The sequence below is a fragment of the Falco punctatus genome, assembly GCF_963210335.1.
Source record: "Falco punctatus genome assembly, chromosome: 4".
NCBI lineage: Eukaryota > Metazoa > Chordata > Aves > Falconiformes > Falconidae > Falco > Falco punctatus.
Window position 1 is genome coordinate 22,911,712 of NC_137583.1, and position 13,255 is coordinate 22,924,966.

The 13,255-nt window shown below is 44.7% G+C and overlaps 1 long non-coding RNA gene across 1 annotated transcript in view; it reads right to left on the minus strand.

Moving 5' to 3' along the window:
* LOC308062797 overlaps positions 1 to 11,659 on the minus strand; it is a 56,782-nt gene extending 45,123 nt beyond the window's left edge. The window contains exon 1 of the long non-coding RNA XR_013927706.1: positions 1 to 11,659. This exon is cut by the window's left edge and continues 26,278 nt beyond it. This is a non-coding gene — a long non-coding RNA (uncharacterized lncRNA).
* Between the last annotated feature and the right edge of the window lie 1,596 nt (positions 11,660 to 13,255).

Sequence of the window (13,255 nt, forward strand, 5' to 3'; positions counted from 1 at the left end):
GGAATGATGTGTTAGGGAAAATGAACCAGATGTGGATGAGCTTGGGATATTTAAAACCACTCTGCCAAGTTAATCTTTTGCTCAGAATAAATGCGAGAATACTCTCAGAGATCAAAGTAGTATATAAGATCAGGGCAAAGGATGAGCTGCGAAGCTCCGCTTCATGGCTGCAAAGGAGGTGGGAGCTGTAGCAGCAGCTGGTTGCATGACCAGATTCCCCTGTTTGAGAAGGATGGAAAACAAAGAATTCATATATTTGTAGAAGTATAAAAAAGCAGCTTTGTAAGACAGAAAAGCCGTTGACCTTCTTTCCATTACTTAAAGGAAAAAAACCAGTTCCTGAAGTCGCCTGTGCTTTCCCATGCTGCAGACTGCTGCGCCTACAGCTGCACAGATGGGGATGCAGGAAAGGAGGGGCTGGATCTGTGAGCAGTGGCCCCCAGCCTACCCTGTGTGGTGGCAACACCCTGCCCTCGGTGGCACGCTCTGTGGTGCTGTGTGTGGGGACAGACGTAGGGTTTGGTCATATCAATAACATATGTCCCTCCTCCTCACCAGCCCCAGAGCCCCTCTGCCCATCCCAGCATCTCCCAGAAATAAAGGAAAAAGCACAAGTGGATTAACTGCCTACAGGTCCCCTGTGCTGTCCCCTGTTAACCCATCTCAGTTTGCATGATTCATTACAGTTTAATTTAGGAAATTCAGGATCAGGATGTATGCAGCTCATTACAGATTAATTGCTTGTATTGCCTGGAGCAATACATTTGTATTGATACAGAGTGGCACAGAAATGTGCTATCCATTCACGCAAACATATTAGTCCTCTATTATAATGGTAAGGCTTATTATTTGATATTTAGACTGTATTTGCAATCACGCAGGGCAGGGCATCCTCCAGCTCCTGCGGCAGCTCCCTGCATGCCACAGGCAGTGTCCAGCCGGCGTACATATGTAGCCTATGTGAAGGACATAAACATGGGCTGTCCTTCTGTCCAGAGATGCTGGAGGTATCGAAGCACACTGGTGCCCTGGTGCTGCTGGGGCTGTGCTGAAGAAGCCTGTGCCTGCTGCAGCCTCCCAGGCTGGCCCCTCTCCATGCCCCATCTCGGCTGCTGTCCCTGGGAGGACCTGGTCCCCCTGGATGTAAGCCTGACATGCCAGAGGGCTGGCACCCTTGTCATGCGTGGCTGTGAAACGCAATGTGAACTGGGACTTCCTAGCACCATGCCCGAGGTCAGCGTGCCACTGCAGCTCTGGCAGGGTGCCAGAAGAGCCACAGAGGTGAGTCTCTTTCACCTGGAAGTCACCAGCCCTCGGCAGGCACGCGGCACATGGCAATGAGTGGCCTTGACTCCTTGCAAATTCTTTGAAATCTTTTTCCAGTTACTTTTGTTTCTTTTAAACACTGGGGCACTTGGGTCACAACCATCGTCTCTACCTCAGATTTTCCTGGAGAGATTATGGTTTGACCAGTTAGGTTGGCAACTGGCTGCCATTGTAAGGCTGCTGAATTTTGTAGCTGAGGATGTGTTAAATGTGCTGTTAGCACTAGAAGCTGTGATGGATTATGTGCAACAGCAATGGTACGCAACTGAACAACCAGGTAGTTAATTACTGCAATTATAACATTTTATGAAAAGGAATTGCATTCACAGCCATTCATTATGATGATGAATTTCCCACATTTTATTACCGGTCATCTGCACCACTCGTATGACAAATGGCAGAGTCCCATGCAGAAAGAAACCCCTCCCCTTTCCTCCCCTCCCATGCATGGAGGAGATGGCGTTGTTAGTGTGACAGAGTCTAATTGCTTTGCCATCCAAGTTCAATATTTATATTCATTTGTACATATTACTCATGACCCAGTATTCTGTTGCACATTGCGTGCCTAGCTTTTATAGATAAATTTATAGTTGGCTTTCTGTGACCACTCTAATACATATAAATGCTGGTCTTAAATCTGCAGAGGGACTAGGGAGTGAGATGTTTTGGCAAATTGTGTAGAGCAAGTGAAATGACAGGAACTGGGAAGTGGGAGTATTGTACAAGTACAAGATCCTTGACTCTTGTTGAGTGATAATTTTGCAGTACTAAATAGCTGGCACATCATGTTACATGAGGTTGATGGGTGCAAATTATCGGCTTGGTTGTTTCTAGACGGAACGTTATTAGCTGTAGGGAAATACGGCAAACAGCCAGGAGCAGAGTGTGAACTTCTGTATACATTGTCTCGAGTTGCAAAAGCAATTGCGTGTGCCTATTTGAACTGACAATAGGGAAGTTACTACCAAAGCTATATTTAATGTGAAGAGATTGAGCTTTTTCCAATATGGACCTGAGACCCTGATCACATGGAGAATATCAGAATGCCACGTTAATAAGAAACAGCCTGTAATCAAATTGCTGCGTTTCCTACCATGTTGGGATCTTAATAGTCAGGACTCAAAAAAAGGATTGCAATTATGTGGTATGAAAACCTACAGTAATAACTATTTCAGAAAGGATATTGAGCTGCATAGTTCAACCGGTCTGCAAAAAGTCAAGGTGAGACCTCTTAAATGATTGCATAAGCCCCTGCCCTCCTCATCTGCTGTGAGCTTCTTGCTTCTTGCACCTCCTTTGCATGTGCTGGATGCCTCCCAAAAGCAGAGGCTGACGTTGGGCCAATGCCTCGTCTGGGCTGGCTGCTTGTGTTTTCCTTTTCTTGCGCTGACCTCCAAAATGTGCATGTTACATCAGCTCGTATACATTATATACAGCATTCCATTGTCATAGTAATTTATTTTTGGCAGTCAGTGTGCAAAAACTCTGAAAGCAAATGATTAGTTCAAAAATGCCTGTAATGTGAATATTCAGCAATGGAAATTTTTCCCTGGTCTCCTCCAGACTGAGGAACATTGGAAGGCACTGTCTTTTTTTCAGTTCTGAATCGCACTCAGGCTCTTCTGTCCTCATTTCTGAAGGTCTGCACCTATAGCCCCAAGCAGATTATTATCCCAGTGATGTTTTATTCATTGCAATGCTGCCAAACGGAAATTAATATTTTCATGTTAATGAGTAGTAATGTGAGCAATCAGAAAAATCCTAACCTACGGAGAAGCAGAAAAATATTAAGAAAGAAAAGTATGCTCCAAATGAAGGAGTCCTCGTGCCGTGGGTGACAGGTTATCCAGCGAAGGGCGTCATGCCTCCGGGACACAGGGATACAGGGCAGGGTGCTCCCAGCCCTCCCAGCGTGCGAGTGTGCTCTGCGGCTGTGCCTGCAGCCCTGCGTGTGCCGTGGAGCCTGGGGAAGAGTGGCTGTCGGGTGCTAGCTGGGCTGTGAAAGTGACTGACCGCTTTTACTGACTCTTCTGGATGTGTTGTGCCAAAGGCATTGAAAATGCACTCCGGGATTAATGTCAATGGTATCTCCTAAATGTAAGAAGTTAATAATTTATTAGCCTGCAGTCAGTCCGTGCTTGGCAAGTGGCTTCAGAGAGCGGTACGTGCATCGGTGCAGATAGGCACCGTGTGAGCCACCCTTTTCCTCCTGACCATGGGGGCTTTGTTCTGGTGTCCATCCCCCTTTGCAAGACTGGCTCTGATGCTCCTTTATGCAGGTTTTCTCCTTCCCAAATAATGCTGGCTAAGCTTCAGATAAATTATTAACTACAGAGCACAGTGGCCACTGTTAAAATGGTTAGTTTTCTTCCTAGGAGGAATCAGGGCTGCTGCATCCTTAGTCTTCCTTGCAGATGTCCCCTGGACTGCGAATGCTTCGAGATTGGTTTCTGCTGCTGGGGCTACTGCTCTGCTGAGCTGTACCTGCTATGGTTATATTTTAAATAAAAATTTGAAACACATCATATGATTCATGACTAAAGCCACAGTTTGCCAGAGGACTTGTTGGAATCATGAATTTCCATCAGGACGCAGGGTGGGAGGGTGCTTGGTGCCAGATGGAGCCAGCTGGGCTGTGGCTTGGCGTGTGGCTGCCCATGTGGCTGGCTCAGACCAGAAATGGGGCAAGGGGATGCAGAAACGCCCTTGAGATGAAAATGAGGCCTCAAGGCAGCAATAGGAGGTGCAGATGAATCAGGGCAAGTGGTCGTGAGGGAGGTGGTGGTGTGGTGTTCTCGGTGGGGTGGGTACAAGATGGGTGTCCACTGAAAAGCGAGGTGGAGGAAAAAACTTGAGTGTGCTCTCTGTCAGTGGAAACTTTAGGCAGAACAAAATCCATTATATAAAACACATGTGAGTGATTCTCTGTGAAGCCAGAAGAGAGAAGGCTGTGGCGAACAGCAGAGCTGACCTGGAGGACTTCGGGCACTACGAGTGCTCCTCTTCACATCCCAGACAGCCCGGCTGCAGAAGGCTTTTTGAAATCTCTTTGAAAAACAGTGTCTTATCCTGTTCGGATCAAATGAGGAAAATGCTTTCAACAAAGCATTCTGAAATTCATGTAAATGAGCTGAAATAGGGGCTGAGGGATTGCCTTTGGTGTCAGGTGGGAGGAGAACTGCTGCAGACCCTTGCTGAAGCAGGGATGCAGTGCCAGGTTGGGCTGGTTGTTTCCTGAGGACTGGGAAGCAGAGGTTTGAGTGTAATTTCTGTCCCCTGGTGGCCAGTGTTTAGAAACAGCGAGCTTTGAAATAATGTGTGTGTGGAAATGGCCCAGGAAGACTGAGTTTCTGTGTGCGTGTCAGTGACCGAATATTGAATATACAACAAAACTGAGAAAACTTTGCTGCGAGATTTTGAATGTAGCACGGCCGACAGGCTCAGTGCAGCTGCTCGGCTTCATTAGCAATTGCAAACATTTCATCCATGCATTGCCACTAAATCATAGAACGATTTATAGCTTATTATTAAGGAAAAGTGGGCCTCTGCCACCTGCCTTATCAGCAAGGAACGGCTTTAAACGGTGTTCCCTGCTAGAGGTACGGCAGTCACTGCTCGCCGGCTGGGAGCCGCCTGCTCTCCCGGCAGCCACCTGTGCTGCTTCGAAGGGCATCATCAGCAGAGTTGTAGTTTAGCAGCTGATGGTGAGAACTTCTTCTGCGGTTCCTCAGCTATGCAGACACGCATCCATCGGTAGGAGCCTTTGCTCCAAGAATAATATCGTGCAAACGAGCGGTGCAATCCTGCCAGCTGGGCTGGGCTGCGCAGTCAAACAACTCGCAAACACGTTCGCTGAGAAGCCCCCTTCTGAAAGAAGCAGGAAGACTCCGTACAGAAACAGCGTGGCTTTGCCAAGCTGCAGCCAGCTTGTTTACAGGACATGCCAAGTGCTTGTTCACAGTCGAGGCAAACATACCGATCTGGTGTCAGTAACAGTCTCAATTCAATTCAGTGTTTGAAAACAGCGCGTTGGCCGCAGCCAGATTCGTTGGTGTCATCAGCGCCGGCTCTTACACAAACTGCCTAAAACTGTGGTTTTGTTTTGACATAACTTAGAAAACCATTTTTCATCACTACCAGTAACTGCTCTGAGAAATCTCTGGTCGATAGTCGCATAGACTTACTGCATTAACATTGTGCGCTGAAAGAAATTGTACTAGATTTTGTTTTCCTACGGAGAAGTCTGGTGCGGCTCTGTGGGTAATAGCCCTATGTAAAACGTTTTGAGCTTGAGGAAAACTGGCTATTTTTTTACTGTTTTTATCCTTTTTTTACTGTTACAGAAATTCATAGCCATTCTTCTCAGTTTCTGCTGTTTTAGTTTTGTTTGTTTGGGGTTTTTTTTACATTTTAGTAATAACAATATTTAACTTTTTATTTTAAATTTCCTGTGTATATGTTATCCTTCATGAATGCATGTTGCTGCGTGCCTCTGCTGTGAAATTCAGTAAAACTCCCGCACCAGAAGGACCGTCGTGTCACCGAGCTGTTAAGAGAGCATCCCTGCTCTGCTTCTGTTTCTTTGCTGAAATAACCCTGCCATGAGACGAAAGAAAACTAACAGCATTTTACCGGCCATGAGTGAAAGGTAAATTACTGTTTAGACTAACTACTAGGTATAGCAAGCATTTTGGTAATGCCAAATGCAACTACAGGTTTTAATACAGGGACATTGCTTATAGCTCTCATGAAAGAAAGTCTGTTGGCTGCATTAATTCCCCAATGACAGATTAATTTCCTCCCTTTACAATAATTATGCATGTGTACTGTTGTTGTATGACTCATTCAGTCTTTCACATATGACACCACGGCCTCATCTGCAAAAATGCTGAGCGACCTGCAGGCTCCATTGCCTGCAAACATCTCACAAGTATTTCAAAAATATAAACACAGAACTTAATTTATTATTATATTCCCTCCCCTCCCCCCCCCCCCCCCCCCCCTTGAAATAGGAAAGGTGAATGGCATGTTAGGAGCTTCTTTTTGTCCAGCACCTTGTTTGGGTACCTATACAGAATTTTAATATTATTAAATTCCTTAGCTGGAAAAATAACTGCCCTTGTCCAGCCATCATACTGAATATATACATACAGGTGTCAACCTGAGGCTTTGAAAATGCTCAGGCTGTGCTACAGTGTGCTGATTTGTTCATTCCTGCAATCAGATACATGTTGTGGATTTATATAAAAATTGTATCAAATATTTATACAGAATTTGTTGGAGAAGTTTGTCTCTATGGGTATTGCAGGTTATACAGTGCTTACAGCTTTGCTGGGCAAAAGTAAACCTTTACTTTGGTAAATCATAAAATAGGATTGCACCCCACATCAGTACCATTTGAATGCAGTCCTGCTTTAGACAAGAGAACTGACATCTCCGGTAGAGCCATGCTCCATTTTCCAGTCTTCATATTTTGAAAAATTGGCTGGGTTAGGTCTTGTCCTGCAAATTGTTATGATGTGAATATTATTCATAGAAATGAATATCTCTGTTGGCATGAGTGAGGTGTCTGTGTTGCTATGAATTCCTTAGGAGGACAGGAGTCTGCAAGTTCAGCTGAAATGCCAGAGAGCACATCTTGAACTTTTTGTTCTGTGGAAAACAAATGATCGTATAAGCAAGTAATTGCTGTACTTTATGGAGTAGGGAAATGGCAGTATGCAGGGTCTGGTCCTCGCCAGCAAATTGCAGTGCCCTTGTGTACGTGGAGAAGTGACTTTTTTTCCCAGCGATGTGACACGTTAGCGACACTAGCCTGCAGGGCAAAACTCCCATAAGGTTTCCTGCTAATCACAGGGACTTTCTCCTGCTTTTCTTATAGACCCTCATATTTTTGTTTGCTGTGTCAATATACATCATGTGTTGTGAAACTGAGGAGGGGTAGGGAGGACTGGGTGCACGTGCAGTTGCATTTTGCTTTATTTAGTGAGCTTAAAAATGGGTGAAGCTGACAATTTGGAATTCATAATAATTAAATGGTGTTAGAGCTGGCTGCTAGGAGCTTCAGCACGACTCCCTGTGCACAGACAAATGCAGTATCATTCATCGCTTTTGCTATGTTAAATTACAAGGGGCGGCGGGGGGGGGTGGGGATCTCATTTAGAACCTACTGAAGTGAATGGGATGACTTCATTGATTCAAGGCGATTTTGTTCTATATTTTAGGACCTTATGTAAGAGCTGCCTACGTCTTCCCTTTCCCCGTACAGCTGGAGGAAAGCTGAACACACGCTTCCCCAGTGTGCCTCTTCTGTGGGTAAGGCAAGTGAAGATAACAGTTGGGTAATTCATCATTTGGCTGCAAAAGGTCGATGGCGTTATCTGCTTGAGCAACAGTAATGGGTCACACGACACTGGTTTGTGCCAGATGCTTTGGCGGGTTACAGGTTAATGCGGAGGGCATAGTGTTGTCCAGATTTTTCAAAAAGCTGACTTTTTGGGATTGGTCTAAAGTAATGTTCTGCCTTTGATCTGTACTTGTAAGAGGTAATTTCTGCAGCTTGTAATGTGTTTTATTTCTCATGCTTACAAACCAAAAAATGGACAGCCTTTCCAACTCCACGTTTGTGGAGTGAGGCTCATTTAAACAGTGGCTGAGATTAAAACAGAGAAAAAAAGCTTCCTGGGCACGATTCTGGGACTGTTGCAGGCTTGTGCAGTGCCTGCTGCCATCAAAGCATGGACTGGCTACCTCAGACCACGTCTCAAAGGCTTCTTGTCCTTACGGGGAATAAAAGTGCACAGTGGGGTTCGGGTGTTGGCGGATGCTCTGTGCAAGGACAGAGCGCTGGGCCCCTGCAGCCCCGTGCCTGCTGCTCGCAGCTCCTGCACCGCACAGCCGGGTACCGAGTCAGGGCTATGCTTGTTCCCCCAGGCTGTGGTCTGGTCCAGCTGTGTGGGAGATGCTGCATTGGATTGGTGCTGCCTTAACGGGCTGCGTGGCTCTAAACCAGCTATGCCGAGGTACCCCAGCCCACCAGGCACTGTGGGGCGTGCGGGTGCCACGGGCAGGCGGGATTGTGCTTTTCTCCTCTGCGCTGATCTCTCAGATGCTGAAATTACTGCGGGAGACGTCCTGTTCTCCAGGAACGCTCACAGCCGGGAGAACCGAGCTGCGTTTGAAGCCACGGTTCCTCCTCTGTTACCCCGAAGGAATTCTGCTTGTGCATGCAGAGCCACAAAAGGGCTGTAGTGCTGAATTTCCTTTGATGCAAGAGATATTTATTGGTATTACTCACATGTAAATAGGCTTCCCTGCCTTTGCCTCTAAGAGAGGATTTGAACAATTTCCACATGAGAAATCCACTTGGATGGTTGTTGATTTGAAAACAAAGCTGGTTTCTAAATTCTGATTTGGTTTCCCACAAGTTTGCTGCTCCTCTGCTCTTCCTTTTTCCATTTTCTTTGTAAATACAGATTGACATCCGTAAAATTTCTGCCTATTAGAATTGTGCCTTCGTCAGCATCTCTTCCTTCAGGAACTTTGTGTGATAATTTCTAGAAGCCATTCCTTGTCTTCCAGAAGTCTAGTCTTAGAAAATAAACAAACCCAGACAAATGCATTTTTAGTCTGGAAAGGCACAAATAAGTAACCTGTACTTTTTAAATCAGGCGCTGTAGAAATGCTGAGCTTTAAGTCATTGTCCTAGTAATTATTGTCATCACTGTTGTTATTAAAAGACATAAGATTTTATTGCTGATAATTTGGAGGCTTTGATACATTTATTTGAACTGACTGCTCCTTTGGCAAAGAATAATTGCTTAAATTTCTCTCATGGGCTTTTGCTTCTATAAAAAGATTGTTGACCTTGAAGCTTTTACTTGATTTTGAATTCTTATTCAAATGCGAATACTAATAACCTGGGGAAAAGGACGTAACTTCCTAAGTAGATGTTACTTTTGAGTTCTGGGGACCTTGTGCAGAAAAATAAGATTTTTCTTGCATTGTCAGAGACCCCCAGCCTCTCACGTAATTGGTGGTTTGATTTTTTTTGTTTTGTTTTGTTTTTTAAGAGTAGGAAGGTAAGACTTTCATTTTCATAAACAAATGTTCATGGTATTTAAGTTCTTTGACTGCTGAAGATCTGTGCTGTGTTGCTTGATGGACCTTTTGGCATTTGTGTTGTTTTGTTTGGATTATTGTGCCTGGGAAAGGGTATTACGAAGGGCAGCACTGTGTACCTCCTGCATCACTTTTTCTTTCTGCAGCTTTCCAGCTCTTTTAATACCAGAGCTGCCCCTGTAGTCCTTAGGGTAAGCTTTTCTCCTTCCCTTTATTTGGTGAAGAACAAGTGTGGGCTTTTGGTGCTTCTGCAAAAGTAGTATTCTCAGAATTATCAAAAGCAAATGTGAGCCTTCGTTTCACCCAACTAGCTCTCTCAAAAATGAGATAACAGGGCTTTTGGGACAAGTTGGTGATAAGCTAGAGCATCAAAGCAGAGGCGGGGATGTCCCTGCTCTCCCACGTCCTTGCTGGGTAACTTTTGGCAGGTCACGTCTATCTCCCTGAGCATTTGTTTCCCCATCTGCACGGAGGTTATAGTGCCAGTCTTCCCGGCGAAATAACTCCAGGTTTGCTGGCAAAGCCAAGAGTACTGTATTTGTGGTAGTTGTGTGTTTAAGTGCCTTGCTCACTGGAGTCTCACTGAGATACTGCACATCTCCGAGTCCTGCTTCAGCTTCAGCTGCTCCTGACGCTGCCCAGAACCCGCTCAGCGCCTGGCCCTGCTGACGGTCAGAGGCAGGAGCAGTGCTTCTGCAGGGAAGGGTTGCATGTGGGTCTGACTGCTGTGGGAGGAGAATAGTTTAGTTTACTTTTTCTGTTTTACTTAATTAAAACTTTGTGGATCCTGAACTTCCAGATTGGTGATTTCTGTAAGAACAACTCCAAGGAGCTTGGTATAAACACTGTGCATCTTCCCCACCAAGCAGCTCTGGAGTCTTGTGCAGAGGTGTGCTGCTCTCCTACATGGAAAATGGTGATGCCATGAATGCTGCTGAGAGGCAATGGTGAATAAACCCATCAGGAGACATGGCTGGATTACCAGAGAAAGGCTTTTATTTACATTACAGATGATAAGAACTGACAGAAGTCTTAAAAGATACAGATATAAGAATTTGAGAATTTGTATGCTTATTGAATTGCTGTCAGGTGCAGCAGCCAAACACACTTAAACGTGATTTTTACTAGAGGATCTTGTGGAGATGTTCAAATAATTAAAACTCAGATATATTTCTTTGGTAGTGTATTCATCTTGTTCAGTGAGAAGCATGTTTGAAGGCTCTGCAGCAAACAGGAGAGGTCTGGACAGACAGCTTATCAAAGGTTTCTAAAAATAAGCTTCAAGTTTGCCAACTGATTTGTAAATTGTAATGCTCCAGGTTGTGGGCAGTTCTCAGAGAGGAAAGGGTTTGAACTGAGTGTGTCCGTGCTGGCTGGTTCCTAGCTGTGATTATTGCAAGGTGGTTTGCTATTTCTACAAGAATATTTCTGTTCCTTGATCCTCCAGCTGCTGTTGGGAGGAGGTGATGGCCAGGAGTCTGCTGCATCTGGGCCATTTGCTGTTCACTTCCTGAAGTTGTGTTGCATGAAATAGTGTGCATTTAGGTGATGGACCTATTCAGCTGTGGTAATAACAAAGAATGATTTAGGAAGTAAATTAAGAAGAAAAAAAGAGTTGGATAACAACATATAATAGTGCCAGGCAGTGTAAAAGACTCTGGAGAGCTCCGAAATGTCATGGTTTCATGCAGTGTGCAAATAAGGATGAAATTGAAAATCAGCTATTTTAGGGAAGGTAGCTCTTAATTTGCGTGAAATAATAATCAAATAATTATCAGGCCACCTTAAACAGCAGTATTGAAGGTCACTTAACTGCACAGAATGAGACAATAGAATAAGATATACCTGGCATAAATTTTTAAATAGAGGTATAATTACTGATGGGATGTATTAATTTATATTTTGAATAAACACTTCTATGTTTCTATATAATAACTGACTTTAGCGTGCAAACATCTAAGAATGTTTGACTCTTAGATGGTTCTGTAGTATTGAGCTCCAAGTCTTAGCCTGAAACTGTTAGAAACTGAGGCAATGCGTAAATAGGACATGAAGATTTTCAGTTATCTTTAATCAGGAAAGTAAAGATTAATGAGTCCAATGACAAAAGGACATCTCCTTGTGTTGGCTTGTAGGCTCTGGTGGGTAAAAGGCCGGAGGAGTCAAAGTCCTCTCATGCATAGTTTTAAAATGCTCCTTTGTTTGTGAAAAAGCGAAGAAAAGCTGTTCTGTGAGCTGCAGACCGCAGGCGATTGCTTCCAAAGGGCTCTTGCTGCAGTACGTCAGTGATGATCACTGGCTGCTTTGACATCCTCCACTTAGCTCTTGCTTCCCTTTCCATGGAAAGGTTGTAAACTTGGCAGCATACAAAAAAAAAAAATGTGTCTGGTCAAGTGAGGCGCAAATGAGTTGAACTTAATGGTCAAAAAGTAGAGTGCCACCTGTTTTCAATGTTTTTTAATGGCAGCAGTAGTGCGTCAAACGTCTTGGCTTTAGAATCAAAGCTGAAATAAGCAATAAAAAAATGTTGTCTGCGTTGAATGGTTTAAACTATGTATCCTATATTAGGCTCAGACAGAAATTTGAATATTATACCAGTACTGTGGTCTTTAAGAAGTACATTATTTTTATTATTATTCTTCACATCCATGCCTCATATGTTCTCTTTTATTGGAGTTAATGGCAAATACTCTTAGGTAATAACAAGGGTGCAGGTTAATTATTCAGTAACTACTGCTAAAGAATGCAATGTTTCCACTCTCGGTACAAAAAGGCTTAATTTTCCACCATGTTATTAAAGATTCTCACTTAAGGGTCCCAAGAATGAATTATTGCTTCTGATTTAGGATCATCAAAAAGCATGTCGTTTTTGCCTTTATTTAATTGGCTTGTGATTTAATGTTAATGAAATATGTGTACCTCTGCTCTTATGTTTTAAAAATGGAGCTTGTCGGGCTGTGTCCAAGCCAGGGGAACTCGGCTGTGGGGCACTGTGGTCATGTTTCTCTGCCGACGGTGACGTCCCATGCAAATCCCAGAGTTCTGGAGTCTGCTGTGAGCAGCACCTTGTGGTCTGAACACTCCGGGCTGCAGGGTAAGATCTGTCCCTGTGCAGATGTTCATCTGAAATTACCCTGCATCACTTCAGCTGCTCATGTTTAACACATGTATTGGGTTTAGATAGCCAACTAAAGGATGAGTCACTGTGTTGGGTTGTGAGAAATGTGGTTTCCCTGTGTTCAACAACCCTCCACTGCACATATGTGCCTGGATACGTGTCTGCTGGAGCTCCGGTGGGATGGAGCCGTGGGGATCCCGCACCAAGCCGGGCGGGAGAACAGCACTACAGCGGCTCAATGGTGAGATTTCATGCAACCGCTGCTGATGGGTTTTCCTCTTGTCCCTTCTCGCAGCAGCAGGGCTGGAGGGTGCTGAGGGAGGAACCTGCGTTCTGCACCCATAGGGACTCCTGCTTACAGTCGTTCCTTGCTGGCTTCTGTGTGTGTGTGTGTGCAGGCTATAAAGCTGCCGAAAGGTACCGTGCTCTGCATGTCCACCCAGGGGCTGTGTGGGACCCTTGTGGTGGTGGGACGGCCAAACTGGGAGCCACAGGGAACCTCCTGTTGCGGAGGGGTGGTGGAGAATTTGGCACGGACCTTTGTAGCAAAGAACTTGGAAATCTGAAAGGGAGAGAATGATTCCTAGCTCAGAAAAATGAATTAGTAAGCAGACAATGGAATGCAACTTAAAAGCAAGGTGTTTTCCCCATCTCCTGTGGGTGAATTGTCCCCCTCAGCCCCACTGCAGG